Below are 22,961 nucleotides of genomic sequence, written 5' to 3'. Positions count from 1 at the left end.
CATTTGGCCAATCACAGCAGGTCACATGACAGTTGTATACATGGATGGCTTCATTCATGATGCCATCCATTGTATACTAGTGCCTAGCTGTGAATGGTCACAGCTAATCACATGCACATGTCATGTGATTAGCTGTGACCAAATCACAGCTAAGCACAAAAAAAAAAAAAGCAAAAAAAAAAAAGCTGAATGAATCGATTTCATTCAGGTAAATGCTTGCTTATAGCAAAGTAATTCTTTGCTATAAGCAAATTGTGTAAAAAAAAAAAAAAAAAAAATACTGATCACTTCCCCAAAGTAGTACAATGTTACTATGGTAACATTGTACTACTTTGGTCATAGTAAAATATGAAAAACAAATCTTAAAAAAAATAAAAAAAATGTAATAAAAAATGAAATATAATAAAAAAATAAAAAAAAATTTAAAAAAAAATATATATATTTTTTTTTCATACTGTCACCAGTCAGTGTCCCTGTTCACCGCCATGCCAGTTATATGATGACGCTGTACTGCACTGGTGACAGTATGTAAAAAAAAAAATTGTGAAAATAATTTTTTTAATTTTTTCATTTTCCGAAAAATTATGACATAAAAATACAACTTCAAGAAACTCGCCATGCCTCTTATGAAGTACGTCGGACTGTCTACTCTGCAAAAAGGGGTCATTTGTGGGATATCTGTACTATTCTGACATTCTTGGACCTCAAGAAATTAGATTGGCTGTCAGTACTTCAGGATTGATCAATATTCAGATCTATACCATAGTTTGTGAACTCTATAACTTTCCTACAAACTAAAAAATACATCCTAATTTGGGTTATTTTCACCAAAGACATGTAGCAGAATACATCTCGGCCTAAATTTATGAAGAACAATTATTTATTTGTAAACTTTTATAACAGAAACAAAGAAAAATGTGTTTTTTTTTCAAAATTTTTGGTCTTTTTTTGTTAATTTAGCAAAAAATAAAAACCCCTTGCAGTGATTAAATACCACCAAAAGAAAGCTCCAGTTGTGTGAAGAAAATTATAAAATTTTAGTTTGGGTACAGTGTTGTATGACCGCGCAATTGTCATTCAAAGTGTGAGAGCGCTGAAACCTAAAAAATGGCCTGGGCAGGAAGGTGTAAAATTGCACGGTATTGAAACGGTTAAATACCACCAAAAGAAAGTTCTATCTGTCTCAAAAACATTATAAAAATTTCACATGGGTACAGTGTTGCATGACCGCGCAATTGTTATTCAAAGTGTGAAAGCACTGATGTCCAGTAAAAAAATCAAATTTCGTCATAATTTTCGGCCAAAATGTATTCTGCTTGATGTCTTTGCTAAACAAAATCCCAATACGTGTAAATTAATTGGTTTACGTGAATGTTTTAGCGTTCACAAATGGCGGTGTAGATACTGGAATTTTTTTTACACTAGTAATGGCAGTGATCAGCAACTTATAGCTGGACTGTGGTGGGCATTCTGACACTGGGGGGGAACTGACTTGGTGTCACTGACATCCCCAGTGACACCAATACAGTGATCAGTGCTAAAAAAAACCACTGACACTGTACTAATGGCACTGGATAGGAAGGGGTTAACATGAGGGGCGCTCAAAGGGTTAACTGTTGCTGTTCTACTTGTGTCTGTGCTTCACTGTAATCACACTGTGCACAGTACAGCCATCCAAAGCAGTGTGCATAAGCTGACAGGGAGAACTGTATTGTTTACATACAGTTCTCCTCCCCGTCCGAGATGCTTGGCAATCACCAGGCTCTGGCGAGTAATCACTGGCCGGGACCCAGGGATTGACAGCTGTTGCCACGAATGGCAAAGTAATATATATATATGTGATTTTGCACATCCGTGTCGCCCTGTAGCAATATATCTGCTGTAGGGCGGTCGGGAATTAAAGGCTTGGTTGGTTGAATCTGGAAATCAATGGTGGCACCATTGAATTACAAAACGCACAGAATTTCTGATTTTCTAAAGAAAATTCGCTCAGAATTCGGCTCACGTTTGGCCTGCATTAGAGCGAGGCTCAATAGTATGTGCGTTTGGTCTCCTGGATAGCCGCACACCATTTTATGTAGGAATGTGGCTCAGGGTCATCCATCTGGTTGTACGTAAGACTCCTCAACCCCTGACAGAAGCCTGTGCTCTCCTAGGCAGGGTGGAGCTTGCTGCAAATAACAATCCTGAACAACATAGGTCTGCTGGCATTTTTTGAATTTGAACTCTCCAGTGGGGTGGGAAAAGATTCCCTTTTCAAACTTTTTTTTTTCTCTCTCTTGCTTTCTACAGAGTGGAATCTATATTTTAGTCAGTCCACACCCTTCTTACGTGTGACCTCATAATCCAGGCAAGGGAAGAAGGGGCGGGAACTGGTGTGGTGTGAGGGAGAGGTTCAAAACAAGTCTCAAATTCATCGGCTCCAGCAGCTGCCTCATCATCCGGGACCTCTGTGGCTGAGTTGTTCAGGTGAGTGGAGAGATCCCATATAGAGAGAACTCAGTGACGGCGGAGCTCATTCTGAGGAGGTTTACCTCACCATGTGCTCCTCCTGGGAACCACAGGGACCAGAAGTCTGACTTGGGAAAGTTCAGGCATGGCCGTGCCCGGTACCGGGGAGGCGTGCGCTGTGCCCGGTACCGGGGAGGCGTGCGCTGTGCCCGGTACCGGGGAGGCTTGCGTTGTGCCCGGTACCGGGGAGGCTTGCGTTGTGCCCGGTACCGGGGAGGCTTGCGTTGTGCCCGGTACCGGGGAGGCTTGCGTTGTGCCCGGTACCGGGGAGGCATGCCCGGTTTCTCATTTGTGCTGCATGTCACACTCGCCCCATGTAGTTGTAAGACGTGTGTTTATGAATGAGTGAGTAGTACGGGATACAGACACAACTGGGGGACTCCTCATTCTCCTGGGTGAGGTCAGGCTCCTCAGAGCTGCTGACTGGAATCTGCTGAAGTGCAAACAATCACCTATCTCCTGAGATGCCTCCAGGGAGGTGGTGGGGGGGCGGCTCCCTCCCTCCCTCATCAAGAATGTGTTTAAGGATGGTTTTTGGTTGCTGCAAATTGAGCGTAGAGTCAGATTTCTGCCGCCATTAACTCTTTCAGGCTTGCACACTATAGTTCCATATGGTATACACTATCCAATCTGATTGTACAATCTCTTTTAAACCCCCAAAGCCAATCTTTTATATTGCAGCTTACCAGTTCTTAGGCTTCATGTACAGGAGCAGCTCCTAGACTCCAGTTTAGGAGCTTTTGGCCTTTTTTTTTTTACTGAAGCTCCTAAACCCAACTCCATAACAGCCTGTGTTCATGTACACATAGACTTTTAGCAGCATTTAGGAGCTGCCGCATTTAGATGAGGTTAAACCTCCCTCTCCTGAACGTGAAAAAATCCTGTTCAGGATAGGCACATTCTAACCGCGGGAAAACAAAACCGCAGCAACCACGGTACTGCATTCATGCAGCGATTTTCATCTTTCGGCGGTCAGGGTAGGCTTATGTACATAAAGCCTTAGATGTAATGGTTGCATTAACTTTTTTTTTTTTTTTTTTACCTGGTGATTCTGTCAGACTGTTTTTTTTGACAGGACAAGCTGTCCTGTTGATGCAGCAGTTAGAGGGTTACGACGATCAGCTTTCTCTATTGAAGTAAGCGCTTTATCTGAAAAGACAAAACTGTTGCTGTAACTGCTTATGAAGTATTAGCTGGAGCTTGGGTTCAATTATGTAAGCCCTGGTTCACACTGATGTACTTTCAGATATAACTGGATTGCATCACAAGGGAGATAACATTGGTACTTATGGAGCCTGTTCATGTCAAGGCAGTGTAGCTGCAATCTGACATTGGGAAAGGGTCCTGTGCTACTTTGGAGCAATGCAGTGTGATTTTTTTTTTTTTTTTTTTTTTTTTTTTATTGGCCTCATAGAAAATGCATAGCACATCACAACCAAAGTAACATCACAATCGCACTGAAAATCATGTCAAAATCGCGCGGCAGTAGTTTGAACCTAGCCTTAAGCCTTGTACACACAATGAGCATTTCAGGCGAATGAATGTCTGTTATTTTTTTTTTTTTTTATTTGCATGCTAGCCTCATATCAAAAATGAAGAGGTTACTAAAGTAATTGTAGCAACACCGAATACGACTTTGAAACTGATGTAATGTATTCTTTAATTTCTGAGAATGCGTGGTCTTTGGGCACTTTATTTTTTTTGACAAATACTGTACTGATAAAATTTGTCAATTCTGTTATAGTACGAGAAATATTTGTGCTTGTCCCTTTGGATAATTTTGCATGAACTGTCATGATCAGCCCTGGAAAGCCTTTTTTTTTTTTTTTTTTTTTTTTTCCCCCCCATCATGTGTACTTGACATTAGTGTATCTAAATCTGCTAGTACATCTAACACTCCCCCCACCTAGACTGATGCTGTCTAAAGGTGCCCCCTGTGCTCCTTCATCCAGAGTGGGGGCGCTCTATTACAGGAGGTGTATCACTGGCCAGATCACCAGGTGAAAACGGGGGGGGCCTACAATATATGACCAGGTTGACTACTATGATGTAACTTATCAGGCAACATGTCAATGCATACCATATCTTGTACTGCTTGTAATAGATATATATATAGATATATATATATATATATGATCTGTGTTACCGGTAATTGTTTCTAAATTGGCTGTAAGTCCCGATGTTTTAATACTTTTTTATTTGTATAACCCTTTTCTTTCAATAATCCTATATTGAATGGGGGTGGGGGGCAGCCACCACATCTAATGATAATGCTGTAGTCTATTACATTTTTGGGTTTATTACCACTTTAATTTCATCACACACTGTATAATCTCCTTTTATTGTCACCATACTCATTACAATCCGACCATACTTTGTAATATGAGGACCTCCCTAAGCCATGGCTTTCAAGGTTCCCTCATTTGGAGGAACTGTCCCTGTTGACACTGAATCCCTCTGCCCCTTGTGCAGCTTCATTCCTCCTTTGTGGTCTCAGGCGTACGGCATCTTTTCACATGGGCGGATAGATCGGGTCTGCCTGTCTGTTTTTCAGGTGGACCTGATTGGACCACCCATTGCTCTCTATGGCGAGCCGTATGTAAATGGAAATGTTCATTTACACCCGCCTGCCCATTCCTCGATTGGATCACATGACAGATGTAAACGAAGAGGAGGTCTGTTTACGTCTGTGTCTGCTCTGCATAAGTGGAGCAGACAGGGACCTGTCATCCACCTGCTCAGATCCCCCTACTATGTAGGTGGATCTGCTTGGCTGAGTCTGTCTCTTATGAAAGGGGCCTACATCTCTGTACAGAATGTCCTATTTTACTGTCAGAATTGTTAGGCTGCACTAAATGTTCCCTATCCTCTGTATTGCTGCTTTTTATAGAGGTCAAAAAGGCACTTTTGTGGTTTTGCCAATCACTTTCTCTATTAGATTTTTGTGGTTTGTGTCACCATGTCTGTGGCAGGAGCCTAGATGTTGTATAAGATGTTCCTCTTTTTTTCATTTCAGGAAGTTGGAAGATATGGCTAAACTATCCAACAAAGCAGGTCTTTGTACTCCCATAGTTTCTAGATGGAAAGTTCAGCACACACATTACAATCTGATTGGATAGCTTAGGTTGGTCCTCATATTACATAACTTGAGTAAATCTAAAGTACAATCTAAAGTACAAATATTATGAAGTTGGATTGTAACGTTTATGGTAGGCCTAAAGCAAAGCTAAACATGCCTTTCCTTCAATTGTCCCCATCCCTCTCTGGCATCTTCTGCTGGGTGCTGGTCTTCAACCACCTTTTATTGGTTGGTACATTTCTGCAGGAATCAGTCATCCCAGCATACACAGACCATGAGAGCGATATGAGCGGAGCTGCACATGCTGGAAAAGATGGTGATCAGGCAGTTAGATGTATTTTATTGACAAAAAGACATTGTGTGTTTTTTCTGCAATGGAGAGCCTACCTGCTCAGTTTTTGACAGGGAAAGTTTTTTTTTTTTCTTAAACATGTCTATACTTACCTGCTTTCTATTGCATGGAGCGGCCCCTGTCCTTGTCTTCTCGGGTCCCCCAGCAGCGCTCCTGGCTCCTCTCTTGTTGGTGCCCCCAATAGGAAGCTAATTCTCATGGGGGCACTTGTACAGGCTCGCTCCTCAGTCCAGCTGCTGTGTCCATTGGCACACAGTGGAACTCAGCCCCGCCCCCTGCTTCCTTGCTACTGAAGTTGACTGACATAAGCGGGAGCCATTGCTATCAATCTGCCCAGGGAGGAGGGACAAAGCCAGGATACCTGAGCCCAACCGCAATCCAGAGCTGTGGCTAAGTATGGGGGGTAGGTTTGAGGGGTGAGTCTGTGACATAGGGTTTTTTTTTTTTTTAGTGCATAGAATGCCTTAAGGTAAAGAAAACCTTGAGGCTTTCTAACACCATCAACCGTGTAGTGCAAGGGCCTGCTTTACCAGATACTACTTGAATTGTTTAGATGTTTTGTTATGACATTTTAGGCTTTGGTATATCTAAGGGCTCGTTTACACCAGCAGCTACGTTAGATCACAACTGTTAATGTGCATTGGGAAGGCTGTGCTGCGGAAGCATTAGTAAACCATGCGTTACACGACGACAAAATGACAGTCCATTCAGTTCTATGATGGATTGTTTTTTTGTTTTTTTCTGCACACCACCAGAATTCAACAGTGTGATCTGACCTAATAATAGGAAACGAGGCATTTGCCTCATGTATGTGTTCACACTTGCCGATTGCAGCCCGAGTGCACCTAGTGCAAACACTTCCTAAGAGGTTGTACAATTTGATTGCATAGATTCTGAGCAGTTTTGGACTAAATGAAAAGTCATCTGGGCTGACTGGTAACATGATCTTTGGTTACTGTTCTTTACATTATAAGGGTTTGTTCTTTGTATTGTGTAATGAGCCTGTTCTCTAAACTGTAGGACTTGATTGGTCACACCCCATTATATATGTGTTCTTTCTGCTTTATAAACTGATAATTGACACTTCTCAGATTATTATTATTATTATTATTTTTTTTTTTTTAAACAATCCCTCCAGCCTTGTTCTAGAGGTGTGACTGGTTTTAGGGGAAATGGTCCATCTAGTGGTGTACAGGTTTTGGAGTTTATTGTGGCTTGTACCCTTTCAAGTAAAACCTTCAGATAGACCTGTTTACCACTTTACCCCCCTTCCTCACCAGGCAATTTTTTTGCATTTACAGCGCTGTTACTTTAACAATTGCGCGGTCATGCAACGCTGCACCCAAATGAAGTTTACGTCGATTTATGTATTTATTCCCCATGAATTGAGACAATTTTGAAAACAATTTTTTTACTTTTTGCTATTAAACATGTCCAGTAAAAAAAAAATTTAGGCCAAAATGTATTCTGCTACATCTTTCCAAAAAACAAATCGCAATAGGTGTAAATTGGTTTACGTGAAAGTTATAGCGTTTACAAATGGCGGTGTGTGTGTGTGTGTGTGTGTGTGTGTGTGTGTGTGTGTGTGTATACACACACTGGGTTTTTAAAAACGTTTTATTTTTACTAGCAATGGCGGCAATCAGCGACTTATAGTGGGACTGCGGAGGGCATTCTGACACTGGGGGGAACTGACTTGGTGTCACTGACATCCCCAGTGACACTAACACAGTGATCTGTGCTAGAAAATAAAGCACTGAGACTGGTCAGGAAGGGGTTAACATGAGGGGCGGTTAAAGGGTTAAATATGTACTATTTTATTATAAGCTGTGTCCGTGTGCTTCATTGTAAGCACACTACTTTGAATAGGTGTGCTGTGCACAGTCATCCAAAGCAGTGTGTACGAGCGTGACAGGGAAGAGAACTGTTTCGTTTACAAAGAGTTCTCCTCTCAATCAGAGATGCTCAGCAATCACCAGGCACTGGCAAGTAATCACTGGCCGGGACCCGGTGATTGGCGGCATGGGTAGGGGGGTTTTGCGCACCCGTGCCGCCCCGTAGCAGTATTTATGCTATAGGGTGGTTAAATTACAGTTGCTATTTACATGCCAACATTGAGAAACACATTTTATCATATGAAACTGTCAGCTTTTTGGCATGTTCTGCGTGGATGTAGGGCCATGTATTTTGCTGTATTTCCCACTGCTGACAAAATACATTACACTACACTACCTTGTGATCTATTGTAAACAAAAGGATATTGTGAAGCTCTGGGTGAATTTAATTTTAGTTCATTTGTGCAAATATAATCTCGTGGGATCAATCTCTTTATATAACATTTGTAATGGAAGCTGCTCTGTACTAAACTTGACCATACATGCATAGATTTTAGTTCAGCCATCACAGGTGGTTGTGATAACTGAATAGTGGATGCTTCTGATTGGATGCAAACGCGGCTCAGTCAACATTTTTCCACGCTGTCTCGTTGCCTAAAGCTTATTGAACAATCTGCTTTCTCAAGCAAGGTGTCGTGGACAGGGGAATCCAAGGCTCATATTTTTGTAGATTTAGCAGGAATTGACTGAATTGCAAGTTGTCTATGCTAGCTTTAAGTGGTCAATTTCCCACAGTTGTACATTGCTGGAATTTAATTGCTTAGCAGAAATAAGTTGGGCCCATTGTAATTGGATGCCAATGTCCCATGATGGCCCTAAAAATGAAAATGCACCATTTTTTACAAATGCACAGTAGTGCATTACTGTGTGTTGCAGTGCGCTGAAATGCAGTTTCTTCAGTCTGTTGGGTTGCCATTGAAATTGCAACACACTAATGAATGATGCGTTAGCATTACCCTAAAACATAGGTGTGAAAGTGCCCTCACAATTGAGCTCCTCTTCTCTCTGCCATATGGTGGCCATACATGTAGAGACTTGTGTTACATTTTTATGTATTAATTGTCACAAACAAGATTCATTATCCGTATAATATGTTGAATGACACAACCTGCACATTCTTGGTTTTTTGCTTTTGCGATTGAAAATCAATCGATTTCATTACCGTGAAGTTCCACTCAAAAGCAGAAGCTCCACTTATTTGCCTCCTCCCTCCACTGCCATATTTGGCACCTTTTTGGGGGGAGCAGGTACCTGATTTATGACAGGTACCTGCTCCCACATCTGTCTCAGTTCCCTGCGGTGAAGTGACCCGGAAGTTCGTCCCCCTCCTTGCTCTCGCAGTCTCGTCCCAGGAGACTGCTGGACAAATTAGGAGGCACGACTCGTGCATGTGCAGTGGGCACCAGGCTGTCACAGCCTGGTGCCCACAGTAGAGGAGCCGTGGAGGACAGAAGGAGAGAAGGGACTGCACGGGAGAGTACATCGCTGGACCCCAGGACATGTAATTGTGTGTTTTATTAGAAGTCAGAAGGTACACTTTTTGTAGCTGCTGACTTTTTTACCAAGCACAAAACAGCTGGAACTCCACTTTAATGTAAATGCTCGATTTCAAATGGTTATAATCAAATCGATCAGTGTACACACACAGATTCAAAGTGATCAGAAGTAATCGACAGAACTCCAATGAGGCCAAACTGGTCAAGTGCTCTCTAATCAAGTAAATAGAAGGGCCTCTGGTTTGCAAGTTTTATTTGATTTAGTCAGTTTAGTTGCATTAAATGAGCGTGTTGATGCATGTGATCACCTGTAGAAGAAAAGGAGATTATTTGAGCTACTTGAAGATAGATGGATAGATATCCAGATCAGTCCCTGCCCTCTATAAATTCACAAACTAGGGTCTGTCTTTGGAGTGTGGGAGGAAGTTGGAGCACCTGAAGGAAACCCACACAGGGACCATATCTCCACAAATTAATTTTAGTGGTTCTTGGGTGGATTTTTTTTTTTTTTTTTTTTTCCGTTCATCTCATTTTATGAGATTTTCCTTCCAAATAACAGTAGTTTTTGTTCCAGTTAGTTGATTGTGTTTTCATAGGGGGTTTTAGTGCATTCTAAATCTGGCCATAAACAATGAATTTCAGCCAATTCCTGATGAATCAGACGAGAGTGACCCTTTTTTAGTACCCTCTTGCCCAGCAATTGAAAAATTGAAGGAGCCAGCTGGAATATTGTTGGACGAACAGCAGCTGCATCCATCTAAATGCAGCTGTTCTGTGTTTTTTTTTTTTTTTTTTTTTTTTTTTTTAAATACAGCTCTGTCAATATTCAATGCCTGGCACTGCAGATTTGTCCATCAATGCCATATATTATTTTTTTTCAGCCTGACGTGTATGGTCAACTTAAGTAAGAAATAGCTTCATATAACCACAAAAAAAGCGATGTCCTTGTTCCTCATAATTACTGTCATGGAAAAATGAATATAGTTGCCGCAGACTTTATTTGAAAATAAAGCCCCTGTAATAATCAACATATACTTTTATTTTTTGGATTTTGTTGATATCCGATCAAGGCATTTTGTTAAAATTAGGGATGCACTGAAATTTCAGCGGCCGAAACATCGGCTGAAAATAACCCTATCGCTTTTTGCCAATACAGATGCCGATAAGGGGCTGTGTGTACTGCATGTGGGGGTTGGGGCGGCAGAAAAGGAGCATTGTACATAGTGAGATGCCGCTAAATGTAACTGCTGTTTTTTAAATGTAATTGCTGGCTTTTTTCCCTTCACTATATCTCCGAGAATAAGCTGTCATCCTCTCCTCCGCTAAAGCAAGTATTGACCCTACCCAATATTCGTGTCCATAACAAGTAGAACTGAGACTACTATGAAAGCAAAGGTTGGCCTTACCCAATATTCTTTTCTAAAGTGAACCTGTCAGAGACCTGAGCAATGGAGCGGGGTCACCCAGTGACATTACCCAGTGACCCCGTCCCTTAGTTTCCCTTAGAGGAGGAGAGGATGACCGCTCATTCTCGGCATTATAGCAAAGAAAGCCAGTAATTGCATTTATAAACTATGCCGGGTTTTTAAATGGAGATATAGTGAAGGGAAAGAAAAGCCAGTAATTACATTTAAAAACCCGGCAGTTTATAAATGCAATTACTGGCTTTTTTCTTCGCTATAACGCTGAGAATGAGCTTTCATCCTTGCCTCCGCTAAGGGGTGGGGTCACCCATTGACATTACCCAGTGACCCCACCCCTTAGTTTCCCTTAGCAGAGGGGAGAATGACTGCTCATTCTTAGCTCTATAGTGAATAAAAAAAAAAAGCCGCTAATCACATTTAAAAACCAGCAGTGGCATAGGGCAGCCAGTGAGGGAGCCTGAGTGTATACACTGCTCCCTCACTTTATATACTGCTCCTCTCCTGCCCACTCCTTGCACACACTACCCACCCCCTACAAAAAGGACCTGTCACTCATTCACTATTGGTCCCCTATGTGATTGCAAAATCAAAAGTTTTTTAAAAAAAAAAAAAAAAAATACACAAACAATTTTGAGCCTCCCCACTCCCACATGTGCAGACGTTTTTGTTTTTTGGCCACATGCATTCCGAATTTTCGGTATCTGTTTACACGCCAGAATTTTCATTTCGGTACACCACTAGTTAAAATTCCTATTAAATACATGATCAACTTTTTGTTTTGAATAAAAATGATGCAAAAGATTTTTGGCTCCTTCATGATTTTCCACAGCTGACAAAGAATATTTGTGTCATTAGGCTTTTTATTTTGAGTAAAAACAGGTAGATTAGAACATAACTTCCAACAAAGATAACCTCCATAGAATACTTTTTGCAACCTTTGATAGTAAATAGTCTGGATGGTTGTGTGTGTTTTTTTTTTTTTTTTCCCCTTCCCAAACATGTCCAAATACTATTTAACACCGTGCTGTCCGTCAACTGCCCTCTGCTTGAATGCTTAGTAAGATTAGATCCACGGTGGATAAAAATCAATTATTTTTTTTTTCAAATTAAAAAAATTGGATTTTTTTTAAATAAACTGCTTTTTGAGGAAAATATATTGCCATCCAAAGGTTATTCCATCATGAAATAAAGATTAGTTTTTTAATTATGTAGAATAAGGCTGTATATGTTTAATGTTTTTGGTAAATAAATTCCATGAATCCATTCACAATGTCATGCTCTTCCAGAGGTTTTTGTAAGATTATTGGGCAGTTTCTCTGCCTACAAGTTATTATCACAGATGCTTGATTTACTTTTGCAGTTCTCAAAACTGAATTTGACTCAGCGGAGATCACATGCCTCTTCTTCACAGCAAAATGTTATAACATGAACTGAGTTAAGAAAAAGACCTTAATCCTAACTTCTACAAACCTATGAATATAGAATCAACCCCTTCAGTGCTAAGTTTCAAGAAGTTCAGTGAATAGAATAGAAACAATATTTTTCTGATTGTTTGGAGTGGAATAGATCTGCACAAGAAGAAAGTGAAACTAAGTGTGAGAAGGAAGGGGCTGACAGTCTAAGTTTCTTAAAATATATATATATTTTGTTTACCCAAATTAGTTAACAAACATGGATGTTTGTTTAAGCAAATAACATATTCTGTAATGTTATTGTTTCAGTTCAATAAATCTATTTAAATTGTTATTAAGGTAATGATTATTTTTCTCCTTCCTAAGTACAACAGAAAAGTTGTCCAAATATGAATGATTAACCTATTAAACTGGGGATACAAAAACTAATATGAAAAGTTGTTGTTCTAAAAATCTTCATCTACTTGCATATTAAAGTTATACCAGCAAGAATTAGTCTTTTATGTAGAAAACTATGATTTAAATCAAGCCTTACTGACTAGTGATTTAAATCAGTTTGATTTTAAATCAAATCCATCCTGATTAGATCATTACAAAAGGTTACACCAGACACTTTAAATAGGAACTTCGCCCTTCTCATAAAAATACAACAAAGACTTCTTTAGAAATGATTAGTAATAGCAATCTACAAACAGATACTTACAGATATTTGCAGTCTTTTTATACATTGTTTGTTTTTTCTTTTTCTCCCCATTCTTCTCATGGTGGCCATTTTTTTTTACCAAGCATCTCCCTGTATTTATGGACCACTGCCTGAAATGCTGGGCCTGCTTCCTGGAACATGTAACAGAAACTTCCCACAATGCAGCTGTGAGGCCCGGGTTATATCACCAGTTCCTCGCTCAACCAGGAAGTAGAAAACCAGTCATAAGTTAAATAAGTAAATACTTTTTTTTTTTTTTTTTTAAAGTGTTTCTAAAGGCTGAAAGTTTCTTACCTCCTTTGCATGTTATGCATGAAGGTAAAAAACCTTTTGTGTGCAGCTACCCCCTCAGCACCCCTAATAATTACCTGAGCCCCATTGCAATCCAGCGATGTACACGAGAGCGGAGCCTCTACAGTGTGCTTCTGTCTTCTTTGGGTCAGACACAACAGCAGGAGCCATTGGCTCCACTGCTGCCAATCACAACCAGTGAGGAGAAAGTGGAGGGGGTGAGGGCTGTGCCACTGCATGTGTCTGCTTCCTCTGGGGTACTCGGCAGGCGGGATGAACGATGAGCACCTTCGGGGAACCAGTGAACAGGTGGGTCAGGTCTGCTATGTGGATGACCATTGCGCAGAGCTGGTATGACATGTTTTTGCTTTTATTATTATATAATTTTTTTTTTTTTTTGTATCAACACATTTAGTATTACTTTAATAAATGTAAGATTTCATATCCGCATGCGGAGCTGTATTTTAGATTGGGGGTGGTGGGAGATTTCTGCTTTAAAATGGACTTAAAAAAATAGATTTAACAATCTACCCTGTTAAACTTTTTTTCAGTTGAACCTGAAAAAAAGTTTAACTTGGATGGGTTTTTTTCATGATGAAAAGTTTTGACTGAATCGCCAACTGAAAGGCAGCCTCCCACAAAGCTTCAAATCAGAAATGTGTAGATAAGCATGCTGAACTCCAAGTACTTTCCATTCATATTACAGATATACTATATTTATGTCCACTTAAGTAAATTCATCCTGCTTTTTCCTGAGGCACTGGTGAAGTAGCTCTGGCCTCACAGCTGCCTCCAGGGAAGGCTGTTACCTGTGCCTTCCAGTGACTCCTTATGAGTAAACTGCAAGATCTCAGCAGATTGTGTGGGGTTTTTTTTTTTCCCCTCTGCCTTGATGTGTAATTTCATACAGCGTATGTGCAAGATCTGTTGTAGATGTCATTGGTGGGCTTTCACGGAAGGGTGGCAAAAGCTGGTCTTAGATGTCCAATTTTAAAATGGTGGCCAAGTTTATCTTGCAGGGATGGAAGGGAGCAATGAAAGGTGGTAACCTGTACTGTAAATAAGGCAAGTAACAAAGAGTCCGTTTTTTACTATTTCATTGATGGCAGATTAATATGAAGGGGGGTGGGGGACTTTAAGGTTTGTGCATTCACAATTAAACTCTGTTAGGTTTAAGACCTAGCAAATAAAAGGTGTATTTTATAAATTGGGAATTCATGAAATGTTAAACTTGAAGCAAATTCAGATGCACAAATTACAATAATCCCTGGTTCAAACTGATGCGGTGTGGAAGTCGCAGCATTTTCTGCGTGAATTCCGCACCGCATCAGAATCGCACCCCATTCATGTGAACCGCTGTGGGTGGGTTTTTTTTTTTTTTTCATAGGTTTTTTTTGAGTTTGGCAAGGACACAGGGGCCCCATTATCCCCTATTTCCCGGGGGCCCCATGAGTTGTCAGCCTGCCCCTGCTGTCTGAGCATGTTTTACTCCTAGAGTCCAGTTAAGATGACTGATCACTCCATACCGTACGCTTTCATGATTCAGCATACCATGCGCTGGCTTGCTTGAAGAGGTGGCTTGGGCACAGTTGATTTGGACTTGTGCACAGTATGCATCTATGTGATCTGCAACCAGACCCGAGCACAGCACTCTCACAGAACACAAAAGCAGGGATCACTGAGGTCTGGCTGGCAGAGGTGGCAATGTACATATTATTATTATTATTATTATTATTATTATACAGTATTTATAAAGCGCCGATAGTTCGCTCAGCGCTGTACATTACAAAGATATAATCGCAATGTAAGTGCAGGCCAGTGTGGGAGTGCGGAGGCAGGCCAATCGTGCTTGAACACGGTACAAGGCAAACCTGCCTAGTATGAGTACACCCTTAGTGACACTTGGCGTGACGAAGTTGGTCAACCTGTTTGGGATTTTCAGAGCTCCAGCTGCCTGTAGTGATATAGTAAATGAATGAATGAGGATAATTCTTTCTCTTAGATAAACTGCGATCATTGAAGCCAGGCATTTTCTGATACTGGTTAGGTAGGATAATTGTTTGCTACGTTTTCCTGTAAAGACAAGTTTAGGAATATTTGGAGGTGGTGATAAGTTTACTCCTGCCATTTATTCCCTGTGTATGCATTGCAGGAGTACTATTATCTTGACAAGACAGATCATGCTTACTACCTTGTTGAACTATGCTTTGCATAAAGTTGCTTCTGATCATGAAGCTTTCATCTTGGGGAATGAAATGCAGTTGGTGGGTAGAGCTTCCTTGGTGTTTAAAATTTTAATATGTAGTGAAAATGTTTTTGCTGTACCAATTGCATGCAGAGACCTGAATACCTTGAGATTCATCTACAAAAGCTGAGAAAAGGAATCGGTAGTAGTTGACCTGGACAATCAAACTGTCCAGGAATGTGAAGGGACCTAAAAACATAAAAATGTTTTTGGATTTTGGTATGTGGGGTGTGTGGGTTTTTTTTTTTTTTTTTTTTATTTGCTCTGGCCAATGGCAAGCTATATGTCAATGTTGCAAGAAGCGGGTGTCTGTTTTCATACAGGAAAACCTAGAAAAAAAGTGCTTAAGGTGCATCAAAAACCACATGATGTACAGCCCTGGCCAAACGTTTTGAGTATGACACTATTTTATTTATTTTTAGATCTTTTTCAGATGTTACTATGGTATACTGAAGTATAATTACAAGCATTTCATAAATGTCAAAGGTTTTTCGTGACAATTACATTATGTTTATGCAAACTCAATATTATCAGGGTTGACTCTCTTCTTTTTCAAGACCTCTGCAATTCGCCCTGGCATGCTGTCAATCAACTTCTGGCCAACATCCTGACTTGCATAATGAATGCTTAGAGTTTGTGTTTTTTTTTTTTTTTCTTTTTTTTTTGTTGTTGTTCACCCTCCTCTTGAAGATTGACCAAGTTCTCAATGGGTTTAAGGACTGGGGAGTTTCGTGGCCATGGACCAACATTTTGATGTTTTGTTTCCTAAGCCACTTTAGCTGTCACTTATCCTGTATGCCTAACACAATCTTCCTGAGGCTGTAAAAGTCAATTTGTGTCTCCTCTGCAGGTCAACTAAAGGGCAACAATTTAGGGCCCCCTTCATGCCAGTGTTGGGCTGCACTGGGCAGCCTTTTCTAAGACAGTCCCAATGCATAGAACACAGTTTGCCTTGTTTACAATTCAGTCAGGTCAATATGTTTCACCAATGTATTACAATGCAGTACAGCACATTGCAAAGCTGCGCAGGTAAATCGAACCAGAAAAAAAAGTTAGTGAGATGTGCTGTTTTCAGGGTATTGCTGACCGTGCAACCCAGTAGCTGCTTTCCAAGTTACTGGCCTAAACCAGGAATAAAGAATTTTGTGTTTAAGTTAGAGTAATTTGTGCCCAGGAGCACTAAAAGACTTTTCACACAGGTTATCTGGTCAGTTTTTCAGGTGGGCCGTTTACATCCATTTACCTCTGAGTCTGTCCAGGCCAGGTAAGAGGACTGATTGATTTTCTGGATCTAAATGTGATGGATCAGAGGTAGCCTGATTATCAATGGACACACATTTTTCACTTATCAGCACATGGGTCAAACACTCCAAAAACCTCTGTTAAAATGTGTCACAAAAGTGGCATCCATACTGCTTTGCTCCAATTCAACAGGGGATCTTTTCACCGATCCCTTGCTGAATAGAGTAGATGCTCTTCGGTTGTTTATTGGTATTAATATTATTATTGCAATTAATGATTATTTTCACATGGGTTTCATTTGTTCAGTCATGTTTTTTTTAGAGAAAAAACTGATTTAGTTTACATTTTTTTTTGATTAGTTTTCAATTCAGTTTACATCGGTTTTCTCAACGTCTGATCAGTTTATTTCAGTTCAGTTTTTGTCCCCTATCACACGGGTCAAACTCTATTTTTGCTCAGCAGGTGGTCTGCCTGCTGATTACTTGTTGAGCAGAGCGGGCAGATGACAGGTCCACGTCTGCACAGTTTGTGCAGAGTGGAGCGGACACAGTCATGTCTGCTGTCTGGACAGTCGGGTGTAAATTTGAGTAAGCTGTCCATTTACACCCAACTGCCCTCTGATCCATGAAACTGTAGAAAGTAACAATCTAGCACCAAGGCATCTTGAGTGACTTACACTTTATTGAAGATCCATTAAGACCTAAAAATCAGTTCCTAGATTAAAGGGTGCCGATCCCCTACTATTCATTTTTAGTGGATTGGAGATAGGCGTATGTAAATATACACAAGTCTGCTAGTCCGTAGGGGTACATGGACCATCTGATCAGGTTCACCTGAAAAACTGGTGAATAGATGGATAGAAAATAGACGGATTCCTGTGTGAAAGGGGCCAAGTTAATTCCTTGCACAGTTGTCCCCTCCTGCTAAGTTATAGCCACAGAAAGAGTTAGCTGAGGGGCCCTTTGATCTGTAGTTATGGCCTTAAACATTCATTAACTGAAATCTGGTTGCTGTGAGGCCCAAGCCTGTCTTGGATGCAAAATGTCCAGCTACTTGTGTTTTGCTATTGGTTTGTGAAATGTGTCCATTTTCATGTGTATACATCTTTTGCCTATGGACAGATACCCTTTTGGCACATTAAATCAATTTGTTCAGCTTCATTCGTGTACAAAACAGTATTACTTACTACTGTCCTCTACCACCTGCACTACAGCTTTTGTAAATTCACTGTGTCCAGTGTAGCTGATAGGACTTGTACAGACTAGTATTCTGGGGATGAGTTGCATTCCAATTAGAATCAGATGTGAGAATGTTTGTGAGGAAGCCTTTTTTTTTTTTTTTTGTGCTAGTGTGCATGGAGCCTAAAGCATTTTCGTTATCCAATCTTAAAAAAAAAAAAGTGTATATACACTGCTCAAAAAAAAATTAAAGGAACACTTTAAAAACACATCAGATCTCAATGGGGAAAAATATATCCTGCTGGATATCTATACTGATATGGACTGGGTAATGTGTTTAGGAATGTAAGGATGCCTCGATCGTTTGATGGTAATGAAAATTAATTTAGAGGAATGAATTTAAAGTACACCCCAAAAAAACAAAGTGAAAAAAATTATGCAGCAGGCTAGTCAATTTTGCTGAAATTTCATTGCAGCAGCTCAGAATGGTACTCAGTTGTTTGTATGCCCCCACGTGCTTGTATGCATGCCTGACCACTTCGGGGCATGTTCCTAATGAGACGACAGAGGGTGTCCTAGGGTATTTCCTCTCAGATTTGGACCAGGGAATCACTGAGCTCCTGGACAGTCTGATGTGTAACCTGGCGGCGTCAGATGGACTGAAAAATGATATCCCACAGGTGTTCTATTGGATTTAGGTCAGGCGAGCGTGAGGGCCATTAAGTGGTATCAATTCCTTCATCCACCAGGAACTGCCTGCATACTTTCGCCACATGAGGCCAGGCATTGTTGTGCATCAACGTAGGGTCTGATAATGGGCCCAAGGATTTTATCCCGATACCTAATGGCAGTCAGGGTGCCATTGTCTGTCCTTAGAAATCTGTGCGTGCCTCCCCAGACCATCACTGACCCACCACCAAAACGGTCATGCTGAACGATAGTACAGGCAGTAAAATGTTCTCCATGGCTTCTCCAGACCTTTTCACGTCTGTGACGTGCTCAGAATGAACCTGCTCTCATCTGTGAAAAGCGCAAGATGCCAGTGGCGGACCGGCCAATTCTGGTGTTCAATGGCAAATGCCAATCGAGCTCTATGGTGCTGAGCAGTGAGCACAGGGCCCACTGGAGGACGTTGGACCCTCAGCCCACCCTCATGAAGTCTTTCTGATTGTTTGGTCAGAGACATTTACACTAGTGGCCTGCTGGACGTAATTTTGTAGGGCTCTTGCAGTGCTGATGGGTTAAGGACCTTCTACGGCCCTGTCCAGCTCTCCTAGAGTAACTGCCTGTCTCCTGGAATCTCCTCCATGGTCTTGAGACTGTGCTGGGAGACAACGCAAACGTTTGGGCAATAGCACGTATAGATGTGCCGTCCTGGAGGAGTTGGACTGCCTGTGCAACCTCTGTGGGGTCTAGGTATTGCTTCATGCTACCAGTAGTGACAATGACCCTAGCCAAATGCAAAACTAGTGAAAAAAAGTCAGTGGCCTCTATCTGTAAAATCCTTTCCTGTTTTGGGGTAATCTCATTGTTGCCCATCTAGTGCACCTGTTAATTTCATTAACACCAAAGCATCTGAAACTGATTAAAAACCCCCTCTGCTACCTAACTGACCAGATCAATATCCCAGGAGTTTAATTGACTTGATGCTAAAAGTGTTTAATTTTCAGGTGTGTGTGTAATATTTGCCATGTCCTATGAATTTGCACTGCTGCGTCAAAAAATTCAGAGCCTACCTTCTGATCTACTGAGGGGAGGAGTGTCAAGAGGCGGAGTTAGTACAGGCATCACCACTTGGCAGGCAACAAGGCACCCTGGGATACTAGGGATGCCCTGAAATTTCGGTGGCCGGGGAAAAAAAAAGATACAGGTGCCAAAAAAGTCCTGCCAACGCTAGGTAGTTCAGCCTTACCTGAGAAACCATTGATCCCGGCGCTGGGCATAGAGATGAGTGAAGGAAAGATGGCCGACACACATTTCTTTGCCCTGAGAGGACCAGAGTGATGTCACTTCCCGTTCCGGCCATTTTTTTTTTTTTTTTTTTTTTTTTTAAGGTACAGTGCAAAAAAATTTATTTTTTTTTTTTTTTTCATCAGTTAATTTTTTTCCGAAAAAATATTAATTTTTTTTAAAAACTGCGCGTTCGGCCGAGTGCATTTAGAATATTCTGTTTCGGCACCAGAATTTTTAATTGAAAGGAACAACAAAGGAGAAGCAAAAATGAGATGGCCAGCAGATGGAGAACTCACAACAAAGGAGATTATTCAATAAAGTTTTTATTGGGTTGTTAAAAACCGCTATTGTTGGCACCAAAGTTACAATGTGTTGTCTTGTGTGTATGGAAGGTGCTAACAACGAGAGAGTGGGGAGGGAGGATGGGGACAGTTTACATTTTGCATAGGTATGTTCCTGTAACTATAGCCACGAGTCGACATTCTGATGTTTTATCAGAGCTATGACCACCAGACACTTGGCAAGCCACCTCCAGCACTGGCTTCTTTACAAGGAAACCTTGATCAGCTGCAAAAATCTAACATGGTCAGTTCCTTTTTTTACTTCAAGATTACTCAGGGGTATTGATGACCGTTTGTTGCTGCCTATAAACATGGGGTTCATTGTGTGTTCTTGGCAAAATCTGTTACAGTACTCATTTATTTTCATGTCTGGTGTTTACATTCCACACACTGCCTGCCATTCACAGCTTTTATTTCAATAATCAGAGATGGACCGTCCCAATCTAATATCTTTGGGTATTTACTGTATATTTTGGTATCTATACAGTCAGTCAGTTACAGTCAGGTCCATAAATATTGGGACATCAACACAATTCTAACATTTTTGGCTCTATACACCACCACAATGGATTTGAAATGAAACGAACAAGATGTGCTTTAACTGCAGACTGTCAGCTTTAATTCGAGGGTATTTACATCCAAATCAGGTGAACGGTGTCGGAATTACAACAGTTTGCATATGTGCCTCCCACTTCTTAGGGGACCAAAAGTAATGGGACAGAATAATAATCATAAATCAAACTTTCACTTTTTAATACTTGGTTGCAAATCCTTTGCAGTCAATTACAGCCTGAAGTCTGGAACGCATAGACATCACCAGACGCTGGGTTTCATCCCTGGTGATGCTCTGCCAGGCCTCTACTGCAACTGTCTTCAGTTCCTGCTTGTTCTTGGGACATTTTCCCTTCAGTTTTGTCTTCAGCAAGTGAAATGCATGCTCAATCGGATTCAGGTCAGGTGATTGACTTGGCTATTGCATAACATTCCACTTCTTTCCCTTAAACTCTTTGGTTGCTTTTGCAGTATGCTTTGGGTCATTGTCCATCTGCACTGTGAAGCGGCGTCCAATGAGTTCTGAAGCATTTGGCTGAATAAGAGCAGATAATATTGCCCGAAACACTTCAGAATTCATCCTGCTGCTTTTGTCAGCAGTCACATCATCAATAAATACAAGAGAACCAGTTCCATTGGCAGCCATACATGCCCACGCCATGACACTACCACCACCATGCTTCACTGATGAGGTGGTATGCTTAGGATCATGAGCAGTTCCTTTCCTTCTCCATACTCTTCTCTTCCCATCACTCTGGTACAAGTTGATCTTGGTCTCATCTGTCCATAGGATGTTGTTCCAGAACTGTGAAGGCTTTTTTAGATGTCGTTTGGCAAACTCTAATCTGGCCTTCCTGTTTTTGAGGCTCACCAATGGTTTACATGTTGTGGTGAACCCTCTGTATTCACTCTGGTGAAGTCTTCTCTTGATTGTTGACTTTGACACACATACACCTACCTCCTGGAGAGTGTTCTTGATCTGGTCAACTGTTGTGAAGGGTGTTTTCTTCACCAGGGAAAGAATTCTTCGGTCATCCACCAGTTGTTTTCCGTGGTCTTCCGGGTCTTTTGGTGTTGCTGAGCTCAGCGGTGCGTTCCTTCTTTTTAAGAATGTTCCAAACAGTTGTTTTGGCCACGCCTAATGTTTTTGCTATCTCTCTGATGGGTTTGTTTTGTTTTTTCAGCCTAATGATGGCTTGCTTCACTGATAGTGACAGCTCTTTGGATCTCATCTTGAGAGTTGACAGCAACAGATTCCAAATGCAAATAGCACACTTGAAATGAACTCTGGACCTTTTATCTGCTCCTTGTAATTGGGATAATGAGGGAATAACACACACCTGGCCATGGAACAGCTGAGAAGCCAATTGTCCCATTACTTTTGGTCCCTTAACAAGTGGGAGGCACATATGCAAACTGTTGTAATTCCTACACCGTTCACCTGATTTGGATGAAAATACCCTCAAATTAAAGCTGACAGTCTGCAGTTAAAGCACATCTTGTTTGTTTCATTTCCAATCCATTGTGGTGGTGTATAGAGCCAAAAATGTTAGAACTGTGTCGATGTCCCAATATTTATGGACCTGACTGTACTTTAGCAAGGCTCGCTGTCTCTTGGTTTTTGAATGACACAACAATATTCCTCTTGACCATCAGACAAGGTGTAGAATTGCATATCTCTGAATCTGTAAGGTCGGAACCCTCGAGTGGAACCTTTTTATCTGAAATCACCTGTTGATGCTACTAGGTATTGGCAAAGTATTTTAGTGGGTGGCATCTTAGCACTGTATTAGTTTCTGAAAGATATGACAGTAATTGCTTATGTCTTCAGAACAATGGCTGTAATTGCAGACAGATCAACTTCAATTGCACATAAACTGCTCTTATGTCACTGGGGATGTAGTGACACTGTCCGTTTTTACTAGAAGTCGCTGATCGCCGCCATTTCTAGTAAAAATAAAACTAAAATCCCAGTGTGTGTGTGTGTGTGTGTGTGTGTATGTATGTGTGTGTGTGTATATATGTATGTATATATGTGTGTATGTATGTGTGTGTGTGTGTGTGTGTGTGTGTATATATATATATATATATATCTCCATTTTGTAAGCGCTCTAACTTTCACATACACCAATTAATTTACACGTATTGGGATTTTTTTTTTTTCTAGCAAAGACGTGTAGCAGAATACAATTTGGTGTAAATTTATGACGAAATTTATTTTATTTTTTTTTACCCTGGACATGTTTAACCACTTCCAGTTCGGGCACTTTTACCCCCTTCCTGTCCA

General features: G+C 40.9%; 1 protein-coding gene across 2 annotated transcripts in view; it reads left to right on the top strand.

Moving 5' to 3' along the window:
- Positions 1 to 2,316: 2,316 nt before the first annotated feature.
- The window catches only part of EMP2 (epithelial membrane protein 2), a 95,877-nt gene continuing 75,232 nt past the window's right edge, over positions 2,317 to 22,961 (top strand). The window contains exon 1 of one of the 2 annotated variants that reach the window (XM_089678231.1): positions 2,317 to 2,469. The gene's annotated coding sequence lies outside the window, so the exon portion shown is untranslated. Of the gene's footprint in view, positions 2,470 to 16,649; positions 16,673 to 22,961 lie in introns of those variants that run through there. The other variant, XM_089678232.1, reaches the window with a different exon arrangement.

The sequence above is a fragment of the Staurois parvus genome, unplaced genomic scaffold (assembly GCF_062004578.1).
Source record: "Staurois parvus isolate SC_StPar_1 unplaced genomic scaffold, SC_StPar_1.0 ptg000200l, whole genome shotgun sequence".
Lineage (NCBI taxonomy): Eukaryota > Metazoa > Chordata > Amphibia > Anura > Ranidae > Staurois > Staurois parvus.
Note: the sequence above shows the minus strand (reverse complement) of the source record. Positions and strands in the feature narration are given on the sequence as shown.